General features: G+C 36.7%; 1 protein-coding gene across 2 annotated transcripts in view; it reads left to right on the top strand.

The window, feature by feature from the left end:
• Nucleotides 1-17,935, top strand: part of LRP12 (LDL receptor related protein 12) — an 83,825-nt gene that overhangs the window by 8,274 nt on the left and 57,616 nt on the right. The gene's annotated exons all lie outside the window — the stretch shown is intronic.

The following is a 17,935-nucleotide window of genomic DNA, read 5'->3' as shown; positions in this document are numbered from 1 at the left end:
CCTTGGGTCTTTGTTGCTGTGCACGGGCTTTCTCTAGTTGCGGTGAGTGGGGGCTACTCCTCGTTGCGGTGCGCGGGCTTCTCACTGCGGTGGCTTCTCTTGTTGCAGAGCACGGGCTCTAGGCGCCCAGGCTTCAGGAGTTGTGGCTCGCAGGCTCTGGAGCGCAGGCTCAGTAGTTGTGGCTCACGGGCTTAGTTGCTCTGCGGCATGTGGGATCTTCCCGGACCAGGGCTCAAACCCGTGTCCCCTGCATTGGCAGGTGGATTCCTAAACACTGCGCCACCAGGGAAGCCCTCTAGTGTAGGTTTTATTCTTACAGCTCATCTCAGTTAGACTAACCACATTTCAAATGCTTAATAGCCACTTTGAAAACAGTCAGTATCTATTAAGGCTGAGTGTAAACATGCCCTGTGATCCAGCAGTTCTGCTCCTGGTATAAACTCAACAGAAGTGGGGACGTCACGTGCGTCAGAAGACACGTACAAGGATATTCATAGCATCCTTGCTTGTTTTAATTCCAGATTAGAAAGAGCCCATATGTCCATCAGCGATAGACTAGATGAATAAATTATGGTATATGGTATATTCACATAAGGGAAAACCGTACAGCAGCAGTTCTCAAACTTTTGGGACGCAGGGCTCCACAGTTCTTGGGGGATCCAAAGAATGTTTTTTGTGTGACAGATATATATGTTTTTAAATATGGTAAATTAAAGTTGAGAGATTGTTAAAATATTTATTAACCCATTTAAAATGACAAGAAACCAACCCCATTACGTGTGACCTTAAGTAGCATACGTTTTAAAAATATGTAAAATGACCACTAAAATTTCCAAAAAAAAAAGTTTCGTAAGAAGGATGGCGTTGCTATACATTTTTGCAAATCACTGTAATGTCTGGCTTAATAGAAGACAGCTGATTTCTCATGTCTGCTTCTGCAGTCAGTCTGCTGTGACATGTTTTGCTTGAAGTATAAGAAAGAAATCTGGCTTCACATAGATAATTGTAAAGGGAGAAGAATTTTAGTAGCCTTTTCAGATAAATGTGAATATTCTTTGATGCTACACCAGAACTTGACAAGTAGTTTTTTAAAGTTTAGTTGCAATGTGGAATCTGAAATCAGTGAGCTTTCTGTATTCTATTAAACTCTGAAAGGGTGTTGGGAATTCCCAAGAGTCCACTGACCACATTTTGAGAACAAGGTGCTCTCATTACAAGGTAATGGAAAAGAACAAATTTTAAAAAAATAAGGAAAAAAACCCCAAAGTACCGCTGCAGGTAGGGTGGGTAAATTTCACATGTTGATCAAAAAATGTTAGGCACACAATTATAGCTACCGTATGAGTACAGTGTTAGAAGTTAGACTAATGTAGGAGAGCAGTTGCCTCTTGGGGTTGGGCGGGGGTGGGGGTAGTGATTGAGATGGGTACCATGGAAGCTTCTGGACTGCTGGTCAAATCTATATCTTGACCTAAGCGGTGGTTTACACAGATATGGGTTTTGGGGGTGATAACTCATGGAACTATAAACTTGCAATTAGTGCATTTTTGTATGTATATTTCAAATAAAAGTTTTTAAGTAATAACTTTTGAAAAAAAAGAATAGAATAATGTTGAATAATAGTATCCATAGAAGGTTTTCTGATAACGTAGATTCTCTCTAGTGTTTGCATTTAGTTTTTGTTCTTTTTTGCTTGATTTTTTGCCATTGTGTTTGATAATTAAAAATAATTTTAAAACTTTGTACTTTGGAAATTTCAAGCATATTCAAAAGTAGAGACACTAGTATAATTAACCTGATATACCCAACATCCAGCTTCAACAAGTGATCATTATATGGCCAGCCTTGTTTTATCCACTCCTCCACCCACTCCCTAAATGCAAATGATTTTGAAACAAATCCCAAGTACCTAATCTAATAATATTTCAGTATGTATCTCTAAGATGTGAAGGCTTCAAAAAACAAACCTTAAGTCCAATACCACTATCACACTTAAAAAGTTAACAGTTCCTAATTATCATTACATATCTAGCCATATACACATTGCCCTGGCTGTCATATAAACATGAAGTTTTAGAAACTCTTTGGATCAGGATCCAGATAAGGTCCATACTCTGCAGTCGATATCTGTTAAGCCTTTAGTTTTAATGGTTCCCATCCCCTTTCTTTCAAAATTTTAAGTGTGATGTTTGCTATAGGTTTCTGATATTCTTAATCAAATTGGAGCTATTACATGAGTTCCTGTATAAAATAAGTTTTTGAGATTAGATATTTAATTTTGACACATAAGTGTTTTCATTTCTAAGATGATCGTAAGTTATCTATGAGGGCCAGAATTATGTGAGGGAATCATACCTAGCATCATGCCAGACAGTATTTGTTGAATAAATGAATTCGTTTATCCACGAATGGAGTAAATTACATTCATATGATTCCTTATGTTGAACTACTTTTGCATTTATGGGATAGACCACAACACGTTGGTAACGATATATTATCTTTTTTTTTTTTTTTTTTTTGTGGTACGCGGGCCTCTCACTGTTGTGGCCTCTCCCATTGCAGAGCACAGGCTCTGGACGCACAGACTCAGCGGTCATGGCTCACGGGCCCAGCCGCTCCGCGGCATGTGGGATCCTCCCAGACCGGGGCACAAACCAGTGTCCCCTGCATCGGCAGGCGGACTCTCAACCACTGCGCCACCAGGGAAGCCCACGATATATTATCTTTTAATCTGCTGGAATACATTGACTAATTTTCTTAAGACTTTGTGTTTGTATCTATGAAATCAGTCTGTAGTTACTGCCAGCTTTCTAACTCCCTGCACCACTTTTCGTTCTCTCTCCTGTGACCTGATTTCCTCCCTCCTCTTCCCAATTTTCATATCTGTTGATCTGTTCTTTTAGACACACTTATAATCCATACACCTTTTAAAATTGATTTCAGTGGTCAAGACCAGTGCAAAAAAATTTACTGTTCCAGTTGTGATTATTTTGCCTTTTCAGGTTAGGGAAGGAGACCTGTATAGCTACAGTTACAATAAGAAAGCAAAAATAAACAGCCTTGTCCCGCTGACAGGAGAAATGTTTTCATTCCTAGTGAGGATAAATTTTGTTTCACTAAGCAAGGTAATACAGATGAGCCTGTCAGAAGTAAATCCCTTCTTATGAATGGGCCTTATAACCAAAGAAGCATATAAGATACCTTAGTGGAAATGGACTGGTTGTATGAGAAGTAGAATTCTTGTCTGAAGGAGGCATCTGTGGAGTAAAATGGAGATGCTAAATGAAGACTGAGCTCAAGTCCAGGGGAAGGACCACTGTGTTCTGCCAGATGGGCACTTCTAGTCTGTTGGGGGTGATTATACTTTAAGACCACACTTATTTGCTCAAAAGGTAGCAGCCATAGCATTAACCAAAATATGGCCCCAGTACTATGGAAGGTATGACCTTGTGTTTCCACTGACATGATTACTTGTACGTAAGACTATTCACGCTGTTAAAGAGGGTAGGAGATAGAGGGGGAGCCTCCTATTTGTGCAGCTGGAGTGGAATCACTACACACAGTTTAGGTTCTGATGTCAGTGAGTAAGGCTAAAGTATAGTTCTTTTAAAACTCTCTGAAATCATCTTCAAGTACAGTATACATGTTTTACAATATTCAGTGCTGAACAGCATACTTTCATTAAGTACAAAACATCCAGTTTTCTCTCTAGCGTTGGTACAGAAGTTTTTTGAGCACCAGATAAAATGGTTGTATTTAGGGGCCATATGAAAACTATGAGTGAGCACAGATAAAATTGCATAAATTCAGTATGAATAGGATTCAACTCCACATTACTTCTTCCACTGCATTACAGTAAGGAACTGAGTGCTGGATTTGATTGAAGTATGTGGGTGTTACAGAGAATTCGAATTAGGATACATGATTTATCCCCGCTTTTTATTTTGTGTATTTTTTAAAAATTTATTCTTTTGTTCCCTGACCTAAGTAGGGGGCTTGCCACAACAAAATTTAAAATAATAGAAGTTACGGTTTTTTATAGGTTTTTTAGAACTCTACCCTGCAACTATAAGGGCATGGTACTTTTGGGGAATAACTTTATCTTTTCAATTTCTACCTCTTTGAGCCGATTTTGTTAAAAATACTAAGTCATATTTTCCTAGAATATTGTAATTTCATTTCTATTTCCACATTTGCTTTAAAGTTGTAAGTAATGTGCTCTCAAAAATATTTTCTACATGTGATTATATCACGTTTGTCATTCCTAATACCTGTCTGTCATTCTTTTCTTGAACACACTTATCACAGTTTTCTCTATTTTAGGTTTTCTTAAAGAATCAGCTCTTGGTTTTATGGTCTACTAATTTTCTTGTTTTCTATTTGATTAATTTCTTTGCACTTTTTTTTTGTTTATTTTGTTGTTTTTCTAGCTTTTAAGATGATTGTTTAGTTTGTTAATCTTTTAATTTTTATTTTTAAAGATATACAGTAGAATTAATTCTTTTTCCCTTTGGTGTTCAGGTCTGTGAATGTTAACACATTACAGATTTGTGTAGCTACCGTGCAAATCAGGATACATCACCCGAAAAAACTCACTCCTGCTATCTTTTATAGTCACATCCTCTCCCCACCCATAATCTCAGATAACCACCCATCTATTTTTCATTACTATAGTTTTGTCTTTTTCAAATAAATAGAAGTGTACAGTGTGTAACCTTTTGAGACTGGCTTCCCTTGCTCAGCTTAGTCTTTGCGATCATCCACACTGTTGCACAGGACAACAGTTTATTATTGCTGATCAATATGCCATTTTGTATGGATGCACCACAGTCGGTCACTTCACCTGGTGAAGGACATTTGAGTTGTTAACACCTTTTGGCTATTTAATTAATTATCTGTGAACATTCCTATATGGGTTTTTGTGGAGATATGCTTTATTTCTCTAGGATAAATAATTAGGAGTAGGGTTGCTGGGTCATAAGTTATACACATATGCTTAACTTTATAAGAAACTGCCAAACCATTTTCCACAGTGGCTGTACCAGTTTGCATTCTCACTGGCAACGTGTGCAAGTTCCAGTGGCTCTGCATCCTTGCTAGCACTTAGTGTTGTCAGTATTTTCTGTTTTTGTCATTCTGTTAGGTAAATAGCAGTATCTCATCTGATGTGAATTTGCATTTTTTAAAATGACTAATGATGACATCTTTTCATATACTTTTTTTTGCCATCTTTGTATCCCCTTGGATGAAGTATTTAAGTCCATTGCACATTTTTGGCTTGGTTGTTTATTTTTTAACTGTTAAATTTTGAGAGTTTTTATATCTATATAGATATCAATACACACACAAACACACCCACACACACCCAGCTGTATAGCTTGTCTTTTTATTCTCTTGACAGTGGCCTTGGCAAAACAGAAGTTTTTTTAATTGATAAAATTCAATTTATCAATTTTTTATTTTATAAATTATATTTTTGGTATCAAGAAAACCCCACAACCCAATCAAAATATGGGCAGAGCACCTAAATAAACATTTCTCCAAAGAAAACATACAGATGGCCAACAGGCACATGAAAAGATGCTTAGTGTTGCTAATTATTAGAGAAATGCAAATCAAAACTACAATGAGGTATCTGCCACCTTACTCCACTCAGAATGGCCATCATCAAAAAGTCTACAAACAATAAATGCTGGACAGGGTGTGAAGAAACGGGAACCCTCCTGCACTGTTGGTGGGAATGTAAATTGGTGCAGCCACTGGAGGACAGCCTGGAGGTCCTTAAAAAACTAAAAACAGAGTTACCATATGATCCAGCAATCCTACTCCTGGGCATATTTCCAGAAAAGACAAAAACTCTAATTTGAAAAGATACATGCACCCCAGTATTCATAGCAGCACTATTTACAATATACACGACATGGAAACAGCCTAAATGTCCATCAACAGATGAATGGATAAAGAAGATGTGGTGTGTGTGTGTGTGTGCGCGCGTGCGTGTATTTATAATGGAATATTACTCGGCCATAAAAAAGAATGAAATAATGCCATTTACAGCAACATGGATGGACCTAGAGATTATCATACTAAGTGAAGCAAATCAGGCAGAGAAAGACAAATATCATATGATATCACTTATATGTGGAATCTAAAAAAATGATACAAGTGAACTTATTTACAGACCATATATACACACAGACATAGAAAACAAAAAAGATGTTAAAATACTTCCCCCAATTAATTACAGTAAAATTTGCATCCTCATTCTCAGCAATTATTTTGATTCCTTAAGTTTTATTCTCCCTCTCCCTTATCATTTTCTTTGTCCCATGACAGTTTTCTTGAAGTCTTTAATTGGATTGATATTTCTATTTTGCTGAAGTACATCCTTGTATATTATCCCCCCCTTAAGAAATATGTACTGGTTGTATGTATTCTTAGGTGTGCACAGTTGAAATTGTTTCTTTATTTTGCTATCACACTTGAACAATGGTTTGGCTGGGTATAGAATTCCAGGTTCCAATATTTTCTGTTCAGAATTCTGTGTATGTTACTTTATCATCTTGTAACTTTAAGTTCCCATTTTGATTGTAATTCCTTTGTTCCTTTGGAAGCTTATCATGAATTTCTTTTTATCTTTGGAGTTTACCATTTTCACCCCTGTGTATCTTCAGTCATTGTTAGTATCTTCAGTCATTGTTACTGTTTGGTATTTGGTGGGCATTTTATCTGAACATATCTAGTTGTATGTTCTAAAGATACTTTTCTAAAATACATGTGCATGTACATATATGTGTGTGAATATATGCACATAGGTATATATATATATATATATATATATATATATCGTGTGTATGTGTGTATATGTATGTATACCTACGTATATGTGTTTTAAATGCCTTTTATCCTATGTTCTCTACTTTTAAAACTCCCGTTAAGTGAATAGTAGATATCCTGGCCGTATCTTTTTTCTCTCTTAGTTTTATATCCTTGTCTTTTTATTCTAAAATTTAAAGATTCTTCAATTTGGTCTTCTAAGTTGTAATTTTCTACAATATAATTGTCTATAATATAGAATTGTCTCATTCTTCAGCTTAGTCTTATAAGTTATAATTGTTGTACATATGTAAAATAGTTGCCTTTACAAATACTTTTTCCTTTTTATAATGACAGTTTTTTTTCATTTAGCAGTGGAACTGATTTGTGTCTTTGTTACCTCTCCCACAAATTCTCTTACTCTCTACCTGCCCTTTCCCTACTTGCTCCCCCGCTCGTGAGAATATGGTAAGAACTGTACGTAGGTCCTTTCCTTAGAAACTAATCTACATATGCACAGTCACAGAAAATGTTGTATGTGATAATGTGTGATTCCAGAACTCCTTAAAACTCATTCATGATCCCTCATAGTGCTGTTCTTGAACCAGCTGCATTGGTACTACCTAAGAAGCTTGTTAGAAATGCAGACTCTCAGACCCTGCCCCAGATACTGAATTAGACTCTCCATTTTAACAAGATCCCCAGGTGATTTCTTTCATATTCAAGTTTGAGAAGGACTGCTGTGGGAGGTTAGAAACCTTTGTAGTTGTGGTGTATATGATCTATATTGATTGCTTTATTTTCTGTATCTGTGAGCTTGGAAATATATATACACACACGCATATATATATATTTAGATTCCACATATGAGAGATATCATATGGTATTTGTCTTTCTCTGTCTGACCTCTCTCACTTAGCATAATGCCCCCAGGTCCATCCATGTCACAAAAGGCAAGATTTCATTTTTTATGGCTGAATATTATTCTGTCATATATATGTAATATATATACTACAATTTCTTTATCCATTTATTCATTGATAGACATTTAGTTGTTTCCATATCTTGAATATTGTAAATGCTGCAGTGAACATGGGAGTGAGTGTATCTTTTAGTGTTAGTGTTTTCATTTTCTTCAGATAAATGCCCAGAAGTGGAATTGAATAGATCATATGGTAGTTCTAATTTTAATCTTTTGAGGAACCTCCATACTGTTTTCCATAGTGGCTGCACCAATTTACATTCCCACCAACAGCACACAAGGGTTCCCTTTCTCCACATCCTCACCAACACTTATTTCTAGTCTTTTTGATGAGAGCCATTCTGACAGGTTTGAGGTGATATCTCATTGTGGTTTTTAATTTGCATTTCCCTGATGATTAATGAGGTTGAGCATCTTGTCATGTACCTGTTGGCCATCTGTATGTCTTCTTTGAAAAAATGTCTATTCAGATGCTCTGCCCATTTTGTAATCTGAGTGTTTGGTTTGTTTTGCTATTGAGTTGTTTGAGTTTTTTATATATTTTGGATATTGGCCCCTTATCAAATATATGATTTGCAAATATTTTCTCCCATTTAATAGACTGCCTTTTCATTCTATTGATGATTTCCTTTGCTGTATGGAAACTTTTTAGTTTGATATAGTCCTGCTTCTTTATTTTTGCTTTTGTTGCTTTTGCTTTTGTTGCCAAATTCAAAAATTGTCACCAAGACCTGTGTCAGGGAGCTTACTGCCTGTGTTGTCTTTTAGGAGTTTTATGGTTTCAGGTCTTATGTTCAAGTCTATAATTCATTTTGAGTTAATTTTTGTGTATGGTGTAAAGATAGAGGTCCATTTTCATTTTTTTGCTTGTGGCTATTCAGTTTTCCAAACACCATTTATTGAGGAGACTATCCTTTACTCATTGTATATTCTTGGCTCCTTTGTTGTAAATTAATTGACCGTACATGTGTGGGTTTATTTCTGGCTATTTTGTTCCATTGATGTATGTGTCTGTTTTTATGCCAATACCACACTGTTTTAATTACTATAGCTTTGTAATATAGTTTGAAATCAAGGTGCATGATGCCTCCAGCTTTGTTGTTCTTTCTTGAGATTGCTTTATCGTTTGTTTGTTTGTTTTTAGGATATTATGTCTGGCATCAGAGGCACTTTAAAAAGAATCGTGTCATCAGAGGCACTTGAAAAAGAAGTGTCATCAGAGGCACTTTAAAAAGAATCGTACCTTGATCACCCAAATTGTGCATAGCTAATTAAAGTAGGAATATTTTGAAATAGTCACAAAACAATACAGTATTTGAATAGTAAACTGTGCTTTACAAAGTAGTAGGAGACAAGGAGGGATCAATTTATAAACTCATTTTTGTAACAATAGCAAACATACAGCAGTTACTATGTATTAGGCAGTGTTCTAATCACTGTGTGTTTGTGTATGTATATATACACACACACACTCATTTACTTCTCATAGCAACCCTGTCAACTTAGATACTATTATTATTTCCACTTTACATATAAGGAATCAGAGACACAGAGAAGTTAAGTATTTTAGCAAAGGTCACATAATTAGTAAGTGGAAGAGCTTGTATTTGAACCCACAAAGAATTGGTGCTCTTAACCATTACACTATGCTGCTTTGTAGTTTTACCCTGAGACTTCCCTAAACTCAATGCAGCTTATATGCAAACTGATTAATTCCTGATATATTTGCTTTTTTAAATTCATTACTAGAACTCATCTGCTTGTGATGCTGATAGATGAGCCACAGATGCCAGATCATTAGTGTTTTCTGAATTAATTTTGGTTTGCTATTAATTGAGATTTCTAAATGGCAAGATGCTGGATTATTTGATTTTATGCTGTGTGCCCTCAAGGTTTGTTGTGAGCATTTTGAATAACTTATGCAAATACTTTCTATATAAAATGTTAATTTTCTTTCTTTCTCAGTAGATAGACAAAAGATAATTTATAGAAATAGTAATTGGATAGCTAATAAAATTAGAAACAAAAATTAACTTCACAAAGAAATGCAAATAGATACCACATACTAATTTAGTAAATATGTAAAAGTCAAACTGTTCTGTTAAGTGTTCAAAGTGTTCAATAAAGGCATACAAATCAAAATGCGGTTAGGGCGCAATGAAATAAGCGTTCATACTTGACTAGTAGAAATGGTATCTTTGGCTGATGGGTTTATTAGTATTACTTGACATATATCTTGGGCATTTTTCCATATCACTTTTTCTTCATAAACTGTTTCCCTAGTGGTGACCGTTAGATGTTCACAGTTTTGTTCACATTTATAAATACTGTAATTGACATGCTTTCATTAATTTTTATCTTAACTTTTAAATTATTTCCCTTATGGTTAAGTCATAAAAGTGGAGTTACTGGGTCAGAGATTGGAGTATTTTCAAAGCTCTCAATAAAAATAGTACCTGATTGTTATCGAGTGCTTACCGTATGCTAATCATTGCTTTTAATGCCATATATATGTAAATTCATTTAATCTTTATATTAAAACTGTGAGATGGACGCTGTTTTAATTCCAGTTTACAGAAAACTCAGCCATAGAGGAATTTAAATAATTTCTTAAGGTCACACAGTTAGAGTTAGGGTTTGTTTTCCAGAAAGAGTATACTACTTTACTTCTGCCCATGAATTCAAGACTATATATATATTTTTTTAATTAATTAATTAATTTTTGGCTGCTTTGGGTCTTCGTCACTGCACGCGGGCGTTCTCTAGTTGCAGCGAGCAGGGGCTACTCTTTGTTGCCGTGTGCTGGCTTCTCATTGCAGTGGCTTCTTTTGTTGCGGAGCATGGGCTCGAGGTGCATGGGCTTCAGTAGTTGTGGCACATGGGCTCAGTAGTTGTGGCTCGCGGGCTCTAGAGCTCAGGCTCAGTAGTTGTGGAGCACGGGCTTAGTTGCTCTGCGGCATGTGGGATCTTCGTGGACCAGGGCTCGATCCTGTGTCCCGTGCATAGGCAGGCGGATTCTTAACCACTCCGCCACCAGGGAAGTCCCAAGATTATATATTGTTTATACCCTCGTCAGTGACATGTTGTAATAACAGCACAATAGCGTTGAGCACAGCTGGAACTCTGTCATCGTAAATACCATTCCTCATTGAAAGGATGCAAGGGTCATGGGTGAATGACTGATTTCAGTCTGGGGCAGAAAATACCAAAAGATGAGCCTGGGACATTCTGTTGTATCAAAAAGCAAGGAACTCTCAAAGATTAGTTAGTGGTGCATGCCAAAAGGACACAGGGACCAATATAAAGAGGCTCCCATTGGCCAAAGATGAGAGAACTTAAGTATCAGAAAGAGTAATAAAGATAGCTGGTTGAATATAGAAAACTCCTTGGTTCATAACAACAGACTTGTAATAAGAAACACACACACACACACATCACTTCAACAAGTTACCAGATAGCAGTGGTAACAAATAGGGCATTAACTCCTACTCTGAAAATAAACAATTATAAGGAAAGAATTAAGCATTTATCCTCCCTTTTTTCTGTATGAACTGTGATTCAGGGTAAGTAAATAACATTTATTGAGGGAGAGTTCTTTGCAGAAGTTTAGCTAATGAAAGTATAAAGAATGGCAGGATTAGAAAATTATTTTTCCACCCCTAATGAGATAATTTATTCAGGCTATGATCATCAATAAGTGAAACTATTAGACAAATGGTTGTGTGGGAAGTTACAGTAAAGGGATCAGACTGCCCTATCTGGACCTATTGATTAATCTCAGACTTATAAAAAATAGGGCAAGCAGATAGTGAGCCTGCAGGGATACATATAAAGCAGGCAGCGCCAGCTCTGAAGAAGAATTCCAGCCAAAAATGTTGAACCTGCATGAAATCAAGCTTCTGCAGCAGGAGCTGGCAAACTATGGCCTTTGAGCCAAATCCAGCCCACTGCATGTTTTTTGTTTTGTCTTTTTCATAATGTTTTATTGAAACACAGCCACTCTGATGCATTTAAGTCTTTTTTTAAAATTTATTTACTTAATTAATTTATTTTTGGCTGCGTTGGGTCTTCGTTGCTGTGCACGGGCTTTCTCTAGTTGCGGTGAGCGGGGGCTACTCTTCTTTGCGGTGCCCGGGCTTCTCATTGTGGTGGCTTCTCTTGTTGCAGGCTTCAGTAGTTGTGGCATGCAGGCTCTAGAGCGCAGCTCAGTAGTTGTGGCGCACGGGCTTAGTTGCTCCGCGGCATGTGGGATCTTCCTGGACCAGGACTCTGCATTGTGTCCCCTGCATTGGCAGGCGGATTCTTAACCATTGCGCCACCAGGGAAGCCCCTGCACTTAAGTCTTGTCTATGGCTCCTTTCATGTTACAGTGACAGAGCTGAGTAGTTGTGACAGAGACCATATGGCCCACAAAGCCTAAAATATTTATTATCTGGCCTTTTACAGAAAAAGTTTGCTGACCCTTGAGCTAGATGAACAAAGTTAAGTGACACCAAAAGGAAGTGACACCACAGAATATGGGCTTCTTACAGGACAACTGATCTGGTTTCTGTAACAAGTCAGTGGCATGGAAAATAAGGGAGTATCACTGTGGGTTAAGAGAGACTTAAATACTCTCACCAAAGGAAATGTGGAGACATTGTAAAAAGTCATTTATGGGACGACCGGGGAAACCTGATTATGACCTGGCTATATTAAATGATATCAAGAATTACTATTAATTTTGTTAAAATAGGAGCATTGTAGTTCGTAAGAGAATGTTTATATTTTTAGAGATGCATATTGAAGTTTATAGAGGTGAAATGATATGTGGCATGTACTTTAACATGCTTCACAAAAAGAAAAAAAGAAAGTAAGTAAATACCAAAAGCAGGAGTCAAACTCAAGACTCTGATGTCAAGGCTCATATACTTTCCACCATGTCATCATGCTGTCGTATACTATCTATAATAGATTTTAGTATGGTCTTCTGGGTTGCTTTTAACAACTACTGACCTATCTTTTTAAACTTCGCTCATCTCTTGGAATCCTTGTCAATCTAAGTACAAATCTTGGTTTTCTTCTGTTCCACTGTATCTAGACATCATTAACAGAGGAGCATCTATTAAGGTTAGATCTGCACCTTTTGGCCTTGGTAGCAGGAGATCTGGTATTCCATTCTTGACTGTACTCTCAATAACTGAGATTTAGTCCTATCGATTTAACTGCTGAGTCTCAACTTCCTGGGTCTTAATATGGGAATATCAATTACTCTTGGAATTGTTTTAGAATTAAAAGATACGTATTAGGAAGGTGTTTTGCAAATGATAAAATCAGTATTCAAAATATGACCCATTTATATTTCAGAAAGTACAGTGAAGGAATTAAATGCATGATCTGTGTAATGATACAGACCTAAGTTTGGATACTGTTTCTTAGACGTTTCACCTTGGGCAAGTAGTTTACTATTTCTAAAGTTTAGTTTTTTCATCTGTAAACTGGAGACAATACCTACCTCAAATATTTGTTCTGATGATGAAGTAAATTAAAATTTTTGAAAGTTCATATTATAGCAACAAATACACGCCAGGTAAATAAATATTTTTCTCTTTTTTCACTTGAGGAAACATACCTATATAGCAAGGATAGGTACACTTACATTGAATAATTGTTTAAAGATATGTGAAAAGGATAATCCTCAACTTCATATATGATACTTCTATAGGAAAATGCTTAGTTGACAGGATAAACTGCAAGATACAGTTTTAAGATTCTGTGAAAGAACAGGTAAGTTATGAGATGAGCTTTAGTAGAGGTAGGTGAAAAGCTAGCTACCTGCTCAGAAGAAAAAAAGGGAATTCTTTACATATATTTATTAGATTGATGGGCTATAAGCTATTAAGAACCCAGGAGTCATTGAAGATCAAAAATGGTAAAAGCATCTTGCCTTTGGCTTGGTGTCCTCTCTTGTCCACCAGCAAGTTGCTAAAGCTAATGCAGAGTAGCGTCCCTTACAGTATAAAGACGGAAGCTACTCAAGAGCTCTGAATAGTCATTTACCAATATTTTACACTTCGAAGGACAGCGATCAGAAATAGCTCTCTAAAGCCTGTTGTCCAAGTGGACAGTTGGATCTAAAGTCTCTCTTTCCCCTCGTGGCTTTTTAACTTCATTCACTAATGAAAGAATGCCTATCTTCCTCTTTATATTTCTTCATCCTTTTCCTTCTTTCCTCTTACCCTCTGAGCAAACTAGAACATGAGAACCAAATGGCTAATTGTATGGAGGATGTTCCATGCTTAATCTTAAAATCTGGTAATTTTGATTCTTTAACTCAACAGTTACTGAAGTTTCACTCTGTGTCAGAAACTGGGATGTGGTTGCTGGGCACTAGGAAGGCAGAGAGAAAGAGAGTGAAAAAGAAAGAAAAAGAAAAAAGGAAAGGAGGGGCAAGACTTTCTTTGCTCTTAGGACACTCAAAATTTGCTGTGGAAGATGGTCAGTTAAATTAATAACCCAAAACAGGATGATAAGGACTGTGGTAATGATGATATGCTTATAGCTCAGTACCAGTGTGATGTCCTGTGGGACCATCAAGGAGGACTCCTAACTCATCCTGAGATGGATGGAGGTCTGTTTCCTGAGCTGAGTTGAAGGAGTTCAGCGGGTAACTGGTGGCAGTGTGCTAGACTGTTCCAGGCAGAGACAACATCATGTTCAAAAACATCACAGTTTCAGAAACTGTATATACTTTAGCTGTGTTGAAACCAGAATATATGTGTTTTAGGTAAACGCAGACAAGGAGTATTAAATTTAGGGGCGAGGAGATACAGAAGAGCCAGATTATAGTGGGTCTCAGAGGCTCTTAATACGTATAAGGAGTTGAACTAGTTACAGATTTATAAGCTGAAGATTCATATCAGATATGCCTGTTACAAAGATCTCTAGTAGCGCTATGAAGAATGGATCAGAGAGCTGCAAGACCAAAGGTACAAAGCTTGCAAGCTAATTCATTTATTCATTCATACATTCAGCAAATATTTATCAAATGTCTGCTGTGAACCAAACGTTATTCTACACTTCTGTCCTCGTGGAACTTAACGTTTAATGCAGTAAAACTGAAATATCAGTGACATGAAGGAAGGAAATAGCAGGTTTGGAAGGAATCAAGAGAACTGACTATATAGTGCGAAGGGGAAGATGGGGATGGTAAAGAATGACTTCCAGGTTTCTCTATGGACAAGTGGGAGATGTTGGTGTCATTCACCCAGGTAAGGAATACCAGAGGAGGAGCAGATTGAGGGTAGATAAAAGGAGTTCCATCTCACATGTAGTGAGTTTGAGATAGCTAGGTAATGTTAAGGTAATACCGAATTCCTGTTCAGTAGGAACTTAAAAGACAACTTTTAGGATGGAAATAATAATAGCAGCTCCTTCGTAGGGTGATTATGAAGATTAAATGTGCTGAAGCGTGGAAATTGCTTAGACCATCATCTGGCACATATTCCAAACTCATTAGTTGCTGCTCTTGTTATTTTAAGAGTAAGAACTTTGAGCTAGACAGATTTGCCTAAATCCTGGCAGTGCCACTTACCAGTTGTGTGGCTTTGAGCAGGTCTTTTAACTTTAACCTCTTTTGAGTCTAAATTTCTCTGCATGTAAAGTGGCGGTAGTATCTATTTTACAGTGATGCTGTAAAGGTCAGTAAATAGTATATGAAAAGCACCAACCACAGTGACTGGCACAAGATAAGTGCCCAGTGAATGTTGGGGGAGGTGGGTGTCAAGTAAGAATTTGCACCTCAGGAGAAAGATTCTCATTATGGGTGAAAATTTGAGAGATATCAACGTGGAGGACTCAAACCTTTAAACTCGCGTATGTGCTGAAGAGTTTCTAGAAAGGGAGGGGATAATATGCCAGAAGACCTCTGAGTGGTTGGCAAGGGAGATAATTTACTAAGTATTGGTCAAGGAAGTGGTTTGGAGGCTCAAAGGACTAATGTAGTTTTTGAGGGAGTTGGAGTTAGAGCTGAATAAGGCTGTATTAAAAGGTTATACTCCAGTAATAAATATCCAGATAAGATGAAACCATGAATTTATCATGACACAGTTCCACATAGTTACATGATTTTCTCCTATATCAGGAAACTGGATTCAGAGTTGATGTTTTGGGGGACTGTGTTTGATAGGTAGGTCTTTGGTAATCTTTGCCCCATGAGTTTCAGAAATGCACTGGGGGCAAAAGTTCAGGAGCAAATGATAGGTAAGGAAGCTCCATTAGTGAGTGTAGATTCTTTCAAAGAGTTTTTGGCTGAGAAAGTAAAGACCAGGATAGGCAAGCAGAAACAGGGAGGTATACGGGCAAAAACGATTTTATTTTATGGGTGAGAAAGACCTTAATATGTCAAGAGAAAACAAAGGAACCAGACAGAGGAAAGATCTTAAAGGGAAGGAAAGAGAGGGGCTAATGAGACTGCAGGATCCAAAGTGCTTTTAGACTTACAGTTTTTGGGTCCCATGATAGAGCCTCTGATAAACTTGAGAACAGTCTTCTCTACCAACAAAATACCTAACCATTCACAATGTCATGTTCTCTGGACATTACTAGAAGTAGAAACAAATCACCTATCTCATCCTTCATAAATAATAAAGGTAGGAAAAACACAACAGTGTGGACATTTAATGCAAAAAAAGACAACAGGGTGAATGTCAAGAAAAACATAAGTCTACAAATGGTATTGAAAATGATTTTAAGTTTAGTGATTTCTTTTAAATGTTGTTAAAAGTATACTTTAAAAATTTCGATGTTTACTGGTTTTAAAATTATGCTTTCTTTATAATTTTACCCTTAAAAAGCTCTTTTCCTGCAGTCTAATACAAATACATTAAGAATCATTTATCTTTGTTATTATTGCAGAAGCAACACTGTTTCTATTTGTGTGCTTTAGTCTGTGCCTAAATGCCATGGTGTTATTAGTGACATCAGCAAGAATACGAAAGTTGCAGCCACAAATTGGTCTTCTCATCATTGGATCTCATGATCTCATGTATACGAATATTTTTTAAAGTGACCTGCTGCTATACAAGATGGCAATGAATGTTTTAGTATTTATATTAAGTGATAGTTCTTGTACCATTTTGTCAATAATATTAAGAAAAAAGATATCATCTGTAATCACTTTTAATTATTATAAAGAAAAACTTGAAACTGTAGCTATAGAATTTTATGTTGTGTTAATTTTTTTTCAGAAGGTAACATTTTAGTTCATAATATCAATCCACGTGAGTTAATTTACAGAAGTAATACATACTTTAATAAAGTCAAACACTGTAGAAATGTATCAAGAATGAAAGCTAAGCATTTCTGTCTCCCCTTCTTCCTACCTTGAGGATGGGGTAAAGGGAGTAGGGTAAACATTTTTAGCAGGGTTTTTTGTATCCTTTCATATATTTTCCTACACATATAACTTGGACTCAGAAAGTACACCGCAGATCACAATTTCAAGTATTGACAAAGACCAGGAAAGTGGCAGAAATGAGCTAAGAGGGCGTTGGCTCAGTGCCAGAATGACCATAGAAGGTAATGGGGCTGTTGGGCACCTAAAAATATGCATACTTCTCCTAAAGGAAGCAAACTCAGTAGATGTGTGTAGACAAATACTTGTAGACAGTTACAAAAATTTTTTCAAGGGAAGTCAAGAAATTCCGTATCTTTTAATTAAAATTCAATTTTTAACATTGGAATTAGGTAGATCTGGATTTGAGCCTGTCCCTAACCGTTTACTAGCTTGCATGATTTACTTGGTCTGAGTCAGTTTCCTCATCCATATTGTGGGGATAACTATCTATTCTTAAGACTTTAGGAGGAGGATTAAATAGTATATCATGGGTTCAATGTAATGCCTAATGCTGATAAATGATGACTGCCTATGACCATTAGTTGTCTGGTTTTAGGAGTATGGGAAGGGGATTGACTGCAAAGGGACCCAGAGAGCTTGTTTGGGTGCTGGAAATGTATGTCTTGATTGTAGTAGTGATTGCAGTACCACACGTGCTTGTTAGAACCCATCAAACTGTACATTTTGGAATTAGTGAACTTTTTGCATGTAAATTATACATCAACAAAGGTAACTGCCTTTTTTTAAAGGCAGTTTTTAAA

This window comes from Tursiops truncatus, chromosome 17, assembly GCF_011762595.2.
Source record: "Tursiops truncatus isolate mTurTru1 chromosome 17, mTurTru1.mat.Y, whole genome shotgun sequence".
Classification (NCBI taxonomy): Eukaryota; Metazoa; Chordata; class Mammalia; order Artiodactyla; family Delphinidae; genus Tursiops; species Tursiops truncatus.
This window is presented reverse-complemented; position numbering and strand designations above follow the sequence as displayed.